This window comes from Cicer arietinum, chromosome 4 (assembly GCF_000331145.2).
Source record: "Cicer arietinum cultivar CDC Frontier isolate Library 1 chromosome 4, Cicar.CDCFrontier_v2.0, whole genome shotgun sequence".
Lineage (NCBI taxonomy): Eukaryota > Viridiplantae > Streptophyta > Magnoliopsida > Fabales > Fabaceae > Cicer > Cicer arietinum.
Genome location: NC_021163.2, coordinates 13,825,326 through 13,838,772, shown reverse-complemented (window position 1 = coordinate 13,838,772; position 13,447 = coordinate 13,825,326).

Genomic DNA, 13,447 nt, shown 5'->3' with positions numbered 1-13,447 from the left:
AAAGATTATTTTAGTCTATCCTCGTATAGTTTTCCATAAAAAAAATTAAAAGATTTATTTTTAGTGTTTTACAAAAAAAAAACACTAGACATTTTCTTGTATAGTTTTTTTTTCTTCTATTATTTCTCATATAGTTATACTAATCATTTTTGTTTGTTTAAATCTTTTTCATCTTATATAATTAAAATTAATACTTCATCCTTTGTGTAATTGTGTTTAACCCATGCTATTTATCGAATTGCAAGATTAATGAGCTATATTTATGTACTTCGAGCCACGAAAATCTTTCTAAACACAAAAAATGAAGGTTAGATTAATACTTTTTATAAAATAATTATTAAAACTTTCACATACATTAAAAAAAAAAGTGGTGTAATTAATATGTATATTTTATGTGTTATTATTACTAAATTGTTTATTATATATAAATGTATTTAATGTTAAGTTTTGACATTTTAATATAAATTAGTAATATTAATAGAAATAGATTTAGAGAAAAAATAATAAATAACATAGTAATTTGCATAGGAACTTACATTTAGAGACAAATAAATTTTTAAATTAGTGTTTATAATTAAGGACAAAGAGAGTACTAATTAATCTCTTACATGCAGTGAATAGTGTCTAATATTAAACAACAAAATAGTGTATGATATTAACCAACAAAAAAGTACTTATTTTCGGATCTTATTGATAAAATTAATTGAGAGTGGATAGTAGTTAAATTAATTGAAATGTATGATAAAAGTAACGGTTCAATAACTTTAAAATAAAAAATAAAAAAATAAAAAAAATCTTAATTAAAAATAAATTTTATCAATGTTTAAAATATTTTAAAAATAATAATTTAAAATTTATCAATCAGATATATTTTTTATTTATTTATTTATTTATTTTAAATTATAATGAATAAACTGTTTTAAATTATTTATTTTAAATTATTATTTATTAAACTTATTTTATATGTTAAATTAAATAAATTATTTATGAATATAAAATATAAACTTACTTTTTAACCTTGCGAAACAGAGTAAAAAAATAGTATATAAAAAGTTAATCTATTTAATTAAAATTTAAAATCAGCTATATTATTTTTTCAATTATTTTTTTATTCATATATTTCATTTAAGGACAGTGTTTGCAATATGTGAATGGGTAATTCAGACTCCAGTAATATGAGCTGAAAAGCTGAAAGGATAACTGAAAGAATATTAAAAATAGGATTTCGATCTTGATACAGTCAAATTATTTCTCCTCTAATTGACAAGTGGTAAATTAGAAATTTTTGTTTATTGAGACAAGAGAATAAGTATAATATTTTTATAAAAAATAATATAAAATAAAAACTTAAATCGTTATTAATTAAGAAAAATATAAAGATTTCTTCGATCTTAAAAATAAAAAATATAATAATCTATGATATTATATAATGTTTTTATAATAAAATGAATTAAAATAATCTATAATATGTTTACATAAAAAATATTTGAAAATATAACTTAAAAGAAAGAAATATAAAATGTGTGCAAATACAAAAAATAATTATAATATAAGGAAGATGAAAGAAAATTAAACAAAGTATAACAGGGTAACATCTATTTTTTTATTATAGAATTAAAATAATTAAAAATATATTAACCAAAAATAAATAACGTTCTTACAGAAAAACAAATATATTGTGGGGACAAGACCCCCGTTACCATAGAAACAGATCCGCGGCATCCGCTTATAAATATATCTACTAATATTTGCTTTGAAAAGAAAAAAAAACGGTACAGCTAAATTATTCAAAGTATCGGTGGTAATCACTATAGCTCTCAATTTGATAAGTCCCTTAATTATTAGCATCAGCCTACATGTTGGAGAAACAAAAAAAAAATATAATTTAAAAGGCCCCCAACACTGAAAGCCTCCTAAAATTTTGTGGGCTTAGTGGGCCTATAGGCCCACGTTTTAAAAAAAAATCGATTTTAAAATATTGGGGGGCCTATAAACCCCATGCCCCTTCTCTTAAGCCCCATGAAATAATTGGCCGAAATTTTAAAAAAGTTATTTTGATAGGAAACCTAATATTAAGGGTATAATAAAAAATATTAAGGGGTCTAACAGTTTGGGGCTTTTTTGACAGCTCTATTCACATTTATTCCACCTATCTACCAAATATCAGTAACCATTTATTAAACCTATTTATTCTACTCACATCTATTACACCTCTCTACCAAACATCAGTAACCCTTTCTATTTTCCAAATACTCTCCTTCTTCATGGCATTCGTCACTGCCACCGCAACATCTCTTGCCACTTTTCTCCCTTCAAGTCCAAAATCCTCATTCTTCAATGGAAGAACAATTGCTACCCACACCTCCCACATCATCAAATCCACCTCCCATAACAATTCTCTCTATGTCCTTCAACACACACGATCTTCATTCCTTCAAATTCGAACCCATCGAAGAATTCATCGTCTCCCGTGAAATGTCACGCCGTTACGTAACAGACATGGTTACCTACACCGACGTTGTCATCCTCGGTGCCAGTTCCTCCGGTCTTTCATTTGCTTTTCTTTTGCATGTGATTTGAACTCAATAATGAATAAAGAAAATACGAATGAAATGATCATATATGTGTCACTCAAGAGTATATTTTTTTCATATATGTATTTAGACAAACAAATTGTCAGAATATGTAGCAATTTACCCAATCCAAGTAAAATCAAGCCATAAATAACCACCATACAATTCAAAATATGAGCACTTGTTATGGAAGTGAACTTTGAATAAATATCTTTATATATTTTTCGACTTTACAATAATTTTAATACAAAAACAAGTCAAAATTAATATTTGAAATATTTAATTAATTTTTTCAAGCACCTCTACGATAAAAATCTCTATAAAATTTAATTACTTAAATTTTATTTATTTTTTAATCAAATTTTAAACATAGTTTCTTTTTTATTGAGAATGGAAAGATTAAGACACAAGAATTTGAATAAAGTACCCATTATGTGTATGTAAAAACCCAATGTATGTGTATGAGTATAGGCATGGGTAATTATCCATGCACTCTGGCTGCACCCGCATAAAATTGAATGAACTTTTTCAATAGGTGATTTCAGCATCAAGACGGAAAATTCTCAATTGGGTTCTTCTTATGGAAGCTTATCACAATCTCCTATGGGAAAATCTTCATCTGGGTGTGAAAACTCAGTTCTTGAAATTGTAACAATTAATAATACTCATGAAGTATTCAAATGGTGTCTTTCTGCAAGTGAAATGGAGCTATCAGAAGATTAGCCATTAATGTTGAGTTGTTCACATTTTTGTCTTTTTGATAGTATATTAGTGAATGAAAAATGACAATAATGAATTTGAGAGTGGAGACAACCAGTCAAAGTAAAAACAATTCTCATCCATTTAAATTATATTCACATCTTTTTATAAAACTTATTTATTCTACTCACATAATAACTACTACTTTTTATGCAATTAAATGAAATCATAATAAAAATACACTTTTGACTAATCTACATTATAAATAAATTTTTAAATTTTAACTAATCTATATTTAATGATCATATTCTGGTAGATTGATAACAAAAAAATACAAATAAAGTAATGATTATAAAAAAAAAATATTATTATAATTAAAAATATATTAAGACCAATAAATAGTTATAATTAGCATTTGATAATAAATTTGTCAACAATAAAAAAATATTATAACCGACTGTTAAGACTTAAAACGTATTATCAATATATGTTTTGAGATTGATACTTAATAATTATTAGATATCGTTGTTATCAATATTTACACTATAAATAATTGTTTTGTTTCAGATAAAACAGTACACATGACACTTATCTAACAAATTCTTCATTTATTATGATATTAACCTCCTAACTAAAGCATTTATTTTGGAATGCAATAAATAAAAACAGTATATTTCAAGTATATTCTACCCTTTTCAAATAGACTTACAATTTTTTAAATAGATTCATAATTTGAATACTTCGTAATAAAAAAAAATTAAATATTTTTTCTCGCGAAAAAATAAATAAATGTATGCTCTAAAAAATTAGTACTGTTAATGTGCATTAAAACATATAAATGAAATTGATTTTTGTGGCTCAAATGCACTCATATAAAATCACTAATCACATGACTGCATTTAATTTGCATAAGTCATGTGATAATATTTTTTTTTACGAAATATGATTTAAAAAAATTGCATGTTTCAAAAAAGTGATTGTATATATAATGAAATATTATTTTATACAAATTTTTTCCTTTTAGATTTTTCCATTCATTAAACATTTTCTTTTTATTTTAGTGAACTATTTTTTGATTTCTTTACACAATTTTCTTATTTTTATATTCAGTTTATATATTTAATTTAGCAGATTTACCAACGATCACCACATTTAATCTGCATAAATCATATCATAATTTTTTTTTTACAAAATGTGATTAAAAAGATTTGCATGTTTCAAAAAAGTAATGAAATATTATTTTATACAAATGTATTCCTTTTAAAATTTTCCATTTATTACATATTTTGTTTCTTTCTGCGTGCTACCTTTTCTCTCTATTATATTCGTTTCTTTACACAATTTTTATATTTTTATATCTGATTCATATATCTAATTTTGCAGTTTTATTAACGATCACCGCATTACAGTCCTTATCAGTGTTCAAACTAGGTATCTAAAATTTTTCTTTTTTTAAGTCTTTATATTTTGGCTCATAATAATTTTTTATGAGTGTATGGTAAGTTAGTAACTCAATAAAATATTTTATAACTCATTTAATACTTACAACTACGGAACCAATATATGTCTTTTTATATTAAATAATTGATATTTTTTGTTTTAAATATTTTAATATATTTATTTTTATGTATTATATTTAGAATAAATACATATAAATTGAATAAACTTTAGAAAATACGTGTATTTTATACTAATTTTTATTTTATTTTTATCAGTTCTTATGTATTATATTATGAAATTGGAAAATCATTCATTCTTTTCGTTTTTCAATTTAATCAATATATAACTTTTCAGATTTTTTTATTTTTTTTTTGAGTTTGTCACATTTCCTCAATACTTATCTTAATCAATCCAAAAAAACATATTAAAACACTAATTTAAATGAATCTGTAACTAAAATAGACATCTAAAATATAAATGATTTAAATATTACATATTATTTAGACTATTATATAACATTAGAACTTAAATAATTTTCAGTGTAAAAAGTGTATAACTTTTAATGGTAATTGACGTTTTTGACCATATGATACAATTGAATCGGCCAACTACATTGAATTAATAGCATGATATTAATGTCATAATAATAACTGAATTAATATTTTAAAAAAGAATAAAAGACCGAATTAAATTGCAGGAAAAAATCAAATTAAATTGATGGTATTTTGATTTAGTTAACCCGCGTGAAAAAATTACAGACCAATTTTAATAATAATAATAATAATAATAATAATAATAATAATAATAATAATAATAATAATAATAATAATATAGACTTATTCAAAAATCATTTATGAATTTACAATTTACATCTACACTATAAATATAAACAATTGTCTTGCTTCACATAAAATAATACACATGACACTTAACTAGCAACTTAATTATCTATTGTAATACTAATCTCCTTATTTAAAAATGCAACAATTAAAAATAATATTTTTTTTGAATAAAAAAAAGTATCTTTCAAACATATTCTGCATCTTTTCAATATAAAGAAAATGAATATTGTTGTGTATTAAAACACATAAATAAAATTGATTTATTTTGGTCAAGTGTGATCAATTGCACAAAATAAAATAAAATTATTAGTTATTACCATTTGATTAAAAAAAAACAAAAAAATTGTTGAAGCAAAGTTTTCATTCATAATTCAAAAAAAATTATTGGTATATATAATAACAAATAATTAACAATTTTTTCATACAATTTTTTTTTAAGGATTTGTAGAAGCAAAATTAACATCCGTGTTTCAAAAAACGTATTAGTGTATATAATGACAAATTATTAACAAATTTATTTCTTTTATAAATTTTTTAATTCAATAAATCTTTTATTTTTTTAATAATTTTTTCATTCAGAAAATTTGTTTCTTTCTTCTACATGATACCTTCTCTTTTTTGGTTATCTTTAATCAGTTTTTTTCTTAATGAAATTTTAATCCTTCTTTTTATTTTATTATTGAGTTTATATCTCTAATTTTTCAGATTTGTTGACAATATCACCACATTGGGATCCTCATTAAAGTTCATACTAGGTGTATATAAGTTTTTCCCTTTGATATTTTTTTTATTTAACTGTATTTACTTCAGTTTAAGATAGATGATATCTTATCTCGTACCAAACATCTATAAAACAATTTAATTATATTTGTTGCACTTCGTTAGGCGTTTTTGTTTTAATTATTTCAATATATCCATTTTCATGGATTGAATTTATAGTAAATACTTATATAGCTTCAAAATATATTATATGACAATTTATATTGTAAAGTTATAAAATCATCCATTTTTATTTATTTTTTAATTTAACTTTTTTTCTTTCTTATGTCGAGAATGTTGGTGAAAATATAAATTACTTTAATAATATGGTGAATGCAATTAGTAATTAAAATCAATAAAAATATCGAGATTAACTAGATATATGGATACACTTGATAAAGTAAAAAGTTAAAAAAAAAAAAAATACCCATGTCAAGTTAAACTGACGACTTTGAAAACTTTTCAAGTAACTTTCAAAATGAAAATAATTCTTATATGTAGACAAACATTTGGACACATTTTTGATTAAAAAAACATCTGAACACGCACACAAAAATATATATTATTTAATTAATTTACAATTATATATTATTTAATTATTATTTTTCTATTTTTTCTTTTTATTGCGAATCTTTTCAAATGTATGTGACCAAACAATAATTACTCTAAAAATGAAAATCATATTTATATTTACAACGATCAAACAAAAACTAAGTATTTATTAACATGAAATTAATATCGTAACTATTAACTTCCAACTAATATCTATTACTAAACAAATTTTGTATTCCACAAAACGAAGTATTACCAAATTTTTTAAAATTGAACTTAAATTATGATTGATATTCTTATTTTAAATAATATCTATAAATCATATATGTTAAGGTTTAAGCTAGACTCCTTTAAATATATTGTCACAAAAATAATTAAAGACGGAACGACAACGACATAAATCTATTCAAAAATTATTAATCTCTAATTAAAATATAAACTTAAATAATGAAATCTTTATAATATCAATCGTTACAATTCATAAATGAAAAGTGTTATTTATACGATTATAATTATTTTCCTAATTACAATAATCAAATTGAAATAATCCTTTATAAGTAAAAATCATTTGTGAAATTTGAACATTCAATCACATAAACACAAAAATCGATTATAATTTCCAATACCATACTCATATTTTTTTACCTAAAATAAATTTCAACTATCAAATTCAAAATAGGATAAAATTTCAAAATTTAGATAATAAAACATTAAATGAGTTTTTAAATTGCAACTTTTACTATTAACTTAATTTGAATTTAAATAGTGGCATTCTAATAATCACAGCTTAATGATCAAACAAAATGATTAATATTTCCAAAAAAACCATATAAGAGTTACCAAATTATTTTTTGATATATATAAAATATATAATTTATAATTGTGATAAATTAAAATCAGAATTTAAATAGAAAAAATTTGCATGTCTATAAGAAAATAAAATTATGATCATATTTTTTCCAAAAAATAAATGTTTATAAAAATTTATTAAAAGATAATATAATATTTGTGTATACAAACTTTGTCTATGAATAAAACAAAATAGATTAAAATAATAAGTACCGGTAACAAAAAAAATGGATTTGAAAAAATATATCACATAAAATATTTTTTATATTAAATTATAAAACAATATAAAAACATATACATTTTTTATAATATGTTGTCAATATAATAATGATAGCAATAGTTTTAAGATCAAATTTAACAAAATAAAAATATGTACCCAATCAAATTCAAAAATTCTAAAAGGTCTATTAAGCAAATCAATTTGTTTTTCAAATTTAATATCCAAAAATATCTAAATGATGAAATAAATATTACAAAAATAAAAAATGAATTTTATGTCTATTTTTTTTTAGCATATTATAGGCACAAAGTTCTCACCGCTGTTTAGTGGTAACCAATCTCTATAAAAAACTATGGGAATACCAGATGAATTATCTTCTTCCAATCAATTTTTCTTGATACATAGGAGTCGGATATCGAACTCCTATTACTTAAGGGGCCGAAGTCCCTTACCACTTGGACTAAATCATAGTTATTACATGTTTTTTAGTTTTCCAAAGATTCTATCCATGAAAGATAATTATATTTGAGGTGCGTGAGACACTAAACGTAGTTTCATAGTGAGAATTCTATCTCATGTTCACTTTATTGTAAATATTTATCTTCTACTGTTAGATTCAACTCGCGTTGATGGTAATTATATCTTTACTAAATTAAAAAATGAAAGAATCTTTAAAACAAGAAATTTGATTAACAGTAATCTAAATAGAAAAACAAATAATTTCATTTTAGTTTCAATGTTATAATTGTTAATAGTTAAATTTTGAAAATATTTCATACAATTATTTAAATATATATAACAATCAATATAGTATAATAAAGAATATATAAATATATATATATATATATATATATATTTCAATCTCACGTGAAATTTAAACTTTGTCTTTTAAGATTATAATGTAAAATTCTTAACTTTGGGACTATAATATATTGTATTAAACAAAAGTAAATAATAAAAAATTAAGGTCCAAAAATTCACTCATATATGGCCGGCCTAATGAACCAGCTCATTCTTTGCATGTAGAACTTTGTCATTGTCACCCTTTAAAGTTTAAACCATTGAATTTTAATTTCCAATGCATATGTACAATCTATTTCATCTCTTAATAATCCTCTTCTTTATTTTTCATTCCATCTATTTAATTTCTTAGAAATATATATATATATATATATATATATATATATATATATATCAAAAATCAATCCTTAAATTTCGATTATAGCTTAATCTGAGCTCATATATTTGAAAGAAAATACTATAATATTATTTTATTCATCAATTAATTAAAATTAATGCTTTGTATATATTTAAAATAAAAATAAGAATAATCATAATCTAATATACACTAACTATAATTAATTATATAAATTGTAAGAGGAATAAATGTTTTTTTTTTAAATATCATCAACATAAAAACAACACAATTATAATACATTAATTATAATTTTTTATACTTTAATTTTTTGTAGAAATAAGTCGTTAAAGAAGTTGTTGGAAGATATTATTTGTACACGGAATTAAGGTTTGTCATTAACTAGTTAGTTAAAATTTATTTTTTATATATTCTAAATAAAAATAAAAATAATCATAATATATTCATTATATAATTAATTAAAAAAACGGTACACTAGATAGTAAAAATAAGAACACTTAAAATACACAAACTAGAATTTTTGATTCTATAATAAAAATAAGAACATAGTTCCATCAATGAGATTTTATATTTAGTCGAACTTAAAATCTAAAAGTTAAATTAATGGTTAATTCATTTCCATTCTACATAGTTCTCCGTCTATGTAGAATTTGCTTAGAAATCAACACGCGCGGAAGCTAGTGTTCCATCAACCTATGACCTCCATTTCTTGCTTACGTTTTTCCACCATGAAAGGTTAAAGTCTTGTGCAATATTCAGACGTCATTTATAGCTTTCCATTGACAACTAAGTTTGAAGTTGAATCCTTGACATGCTTTTAGAATATCTTCATTAACCAAGAGCTTGTGTTCAACAACATAGCATTTGCCAATCGCAAGCCTATTAGACGTGTGAAGAAAAAAGAAAAGGTAGCTAGCGCATTTCAATTGCATATTTTTATTACTAAATGCCCTTTGGCTATCTCTCCAATACAACATGCCCTTACAATTCACTGTTGTATAAACAATGCTCAAAGAACTTATGATGTCATGAACCATCTCTCAATTCTTTGTATAGATATATAATTTTGATGAAAACGACTTCACAAACTCTCTTAAAGAATATGCAGGTTGATGTCATAGCAATTTTTTTTTATATATATAAAAGAAATCACGATCTCTTCACTAAAAATTAAAGAAGTCACGGTCCAAAAAAATAATAATGTCGTAAGCAACAAATTCAACCGACACACACACATGAACTTTTTATATACAGCCACTCATATATTATTAGGGTTTCATTTATTTAAAGGGAACAATTCATTTTAAATAATAAAATATATAATATTAAATATTAATTATTACGTAAATTATTGATATTATGTGTAATTAATTATAGTAATTATAATATTAATTATTGATTACTCATTTTAAAAGAGTCAAATTCATATTATTTATGTCATCCTTATACTTTTTTATTTTTATTTTTTATGTATATATAGAGTAAGAGAAATACAAGTTTGTATTTTCTTAATCCAAAATTTCCCTCAATTTTTACCAATCATCTTTATTTCTTTTAATTTTGTTTATTATTTTCCTTTTGTTGGATTAAAAGTCTATATGATATATAGATCATGTATGTAAAATTTAGTACAAATATAATTTTTTTTATATGTTATTGATATTTATGAAAATTAACAGTATTCAATAAACAAGCATAAGACATCAACTTTGATGTATCTCAATAACATATCAAATAATTTTATATTTATAAAATTTTATATATATGATCTATATGATATAAATTTTCAACCAAAACAAAAAAAAAATTAAAAAAGTAAAAATAAGAGAAATATAAATGATCGAGGGATATTTAGATTAACATGATCCAAATCACGTAAACACCACTTAAAACTTGAGTTTGGATTTTTCATGTCCAAATCTTTCTCAATTTATGCCAATCATCTCTATTTATTTATTTATTTATTTATTAATTATTATTTTTTTCAATTCTTTTTGTTGGATAAAAAATTTATATAACACATATCAAATTTTACATTAAAATGTATAAAATGTTAATTTTAGATTTGTACAGAACTTTACGTGCATAATCTATAAATATAAAATTTTGATATGACCAAAAAATAAAAAAAAATGTAAAATTTAAAGAAATACATATGTGATTAGCAAAAATTGAAATAAATTTAAATTGAGAAAATTTAAACTCCTTAAAATTCACCACACAATTGTGAAAATCCTGAGTTTAAATTCAAAATATAGTGTCCTTTTTATTTATACTTTTCTAACTAGGAAACTAAAGTTGGATTATTTTTAAGGCTAAATTACATCTGTGTCCCTTAACTTAATTTCAGGTAACGTTTTAGTCCTTTATCTTTTTTTTTTTCCCGATTTAGTCCTTTATTCATAACAATATCAAATAAAGTATGAAAATATGAGTTTATTTGAAGATTTGCGTTACGAATTTGATGAAATTTGTATTATATTGAAGAATATAATTAATTTTATGAGTTTTGATTAAATTGTTTTTTGAATTTTTGTATAAAAAAGGATAACATTGTTGAAATTTTAAAACATAAAATATCAAATTGTCACTTAAAATTAAAATAAAGGATCAAGTCGGAAAAAAAAAGATAAATGACTAAAACGTTACCTGAAATTAAGTTAAGGGACCACATATGTAATTTAACCCATTTTTAATATGAGTTGGAGTATATATATATTTTGAAATTCTTTGGTCTTGGTTCAAAAACACGGATCGGTCCAATTTTTATCGTAAAATATGAGAAATGAGTTTTTAGTTTTTAATTTTTAGTGTTTTTTAAGGAAAACTAAAGATAAACTACAATAACATTTATTACCACCTCTTTTGTGGCTCTTAAAATTAATTTTATATGTTTTTTTTTTAATTTACGGTTAATCTTACACCTAAATACATAGAAATTATGTAGAGATATAAATAGATTACAAATTAGTTTTTAACTTTTTAAAAATATTGAAATTGGATTATATATGTAAGTTTATAAAAAAAGTTCTTTAATTTTATTTAAACACAAAAAACATAGAAAATGGTTGGTCCCGTCATAAGTATATATATAAGTGGTCTTTTTGAGTGACGTTATGTGATTGATATATTCAACCTAAGAAACTTAAGTCATCTAAATTTTTACGAATAGAAAGTATAAAAATAAATATGCATAATACAATTTATTTTACATTTTACAATGTGGTTATTCGGTCAAAATATATTTAAATATTATAATTTTTATCATTATAACATATATGCGTACAAAATATCTACTATCATTTAGCGACTAGTCTCGTTAAAAAATTGTTTAAATGTATTAAGTGAATGATCTCATTTCAATTATTTTCTTAGTGAATTATCTCCTTCCAATCGATTTTCTTCAAATGAACAAATCAATATATTAATATGAGTAAAAGTGCTTCTAATATATTACAGGTCGTTTTGAGACATTTGAGTCTTTTTTAGGCATATATTTGAGTAGTTAGATTGTTGAACAATTAATCACCGTCACGATAAATGTCTCTCTATATAGAGTGAGATTCACTAATGTGGACATAAGAAAATGCATTGTTAACATTCAACTTCAAACTGTATATCTTACCAAAGAGAAACTTCACCCATTTTCAATTCTAACAATGGAAGATATACTTAAGCTTATGAGTAGCATTTATAATGACATTCTAATTACAATAACCATTGAGAAAATTAATAGTTTAAAGAATATGAATATCCTTAAAACAAAAAAAAAGTTGTCAAATAATAATTACACCAAAAAGATTATCAAGATTATGTAATAATGAGTTAATGATTGTGCATTGTCGATGTAAATAATTTTACATTGACGATAACATCACTTATTGATAATAAAATTATTGATTGATGAAAAATTACAATAATAAAATGAGATGACAATCAATATATCTTATTATAAAAATTAATATAAAATTGTTTTATATTAATAATGTTTTTACATATATTTGTTTTGGATATCAATATTAAAAATATAACTGACCAAATATATGAAAGTCACTTTTAGATTTTGGATAAGTGATAGTCAAACAAATAATATTATTTACTTTATTTTAAACAATTTTTTAACATCACCAATTATGAATTATATTATATTATTTATAAATAAATATCAACGGAGGATCAAACCCTATTAAGCATTTTATAATTTAGAATAGTTATTTTAGAATATTGATTGGCACTATTTTTTCTCTATAGAAAAAATAAAATAAAATTGGTTGATAAGATAAATGATACAAATTGAATATTCGGTATTATTTTGTGAATTGAGTAAAAAGTAAAAAACAAAAGCTTTTATTTAATT